Source organism: Chrysochloris asiatica, unplaced genomic scaffold (assembly GCF_000296735.1).
Source record: "Chrysochloris asiatica unplaced genomic scaffold, ChrAsi1.0 scaffold00399, whole genome shotgun sequence".
NCBI lineage: Eukaryota > Metazoa > Chordata > Mammalia > Afrosoricida > Chrysochloridae > Chrysochloris > Chrysochloris asiatica.
Genome location: NW_006408917.1, coordinates 1,582,438 through 1,583,175, shown reverse-complemented (window position 1 = coordinate 1,583,175; position 738 = coordinate 1,582,438). Strand labels below are relative to the sequence as shown.

Here is a 738-nt window from a genome sequence, read left to right as displayed (position 1 = left end):
GTACAGTCACTGTACCAAAAATAAATGATCACTGTTCAACCATTTCAAGTGTTAGCATATGATCAATGGTACTGAAGGAAGAAGTTCAAGATTCACTGAAGATATTTGTAAAGAACAAGGCTCTGGGAATTGATGGAATACAAATTGAAATCTTTCAACAAACTAACAACACATCTATGCCAAGAAATTTGGAAGAAAGCTATCTGGCCAACTCATTGGAGCAAATCTATATTTGTGTTGAATCTAAAGAGTGGTGACCAAGTGGATTGTAGAAATCATTGTACAACATCATTGATTTCACATGCAAGTGCAATTTTGGTAAAGCTAATTGGAAAAACTAGCTGCAATAATATATTGACAGGGACCTGCCAGAGACTCAAACCATATTCAGATAAGGACATAGAATGAGTTACATCAATGTTGATATCATATAGATCTTGACTGAAAGGTGAGAGTATCAGAAAGATGCTTACCTGTGCTTCATTGACTATGCAGAAACTTTCCACTGGGTGGATAAGGACAAGTTATGGATAATATTGTGATGAATGGATATTTTAGGAAATTTAATTGTGCTCTAGAGGAACCTGTACACAGACCATGAGTCACTTGTTCAAACAGAAAAAAGGTACACTGAATGGTTTAAAATCAGGAAAAGTGTGAGCCATGGTATTCTACTTGTATGCTGAACAAATGATCTGAGAAGATGGATTATATAAACAAAACATGTCATCAGGATTG

At 35.2% G+C, this 738-nt stretch overlaps 1 pseudogene; it reads right to left on the bottom strand.

Annotated features, from left to right (window-relative positions):
- Window positions 1-484, bottom strand: part of LOC102832611 — a 12,900-nt pseudogene extending 12,416 nt beyond the window's left edge.
- Window positions 485-738: the final 254 nt, after the last annotated feature.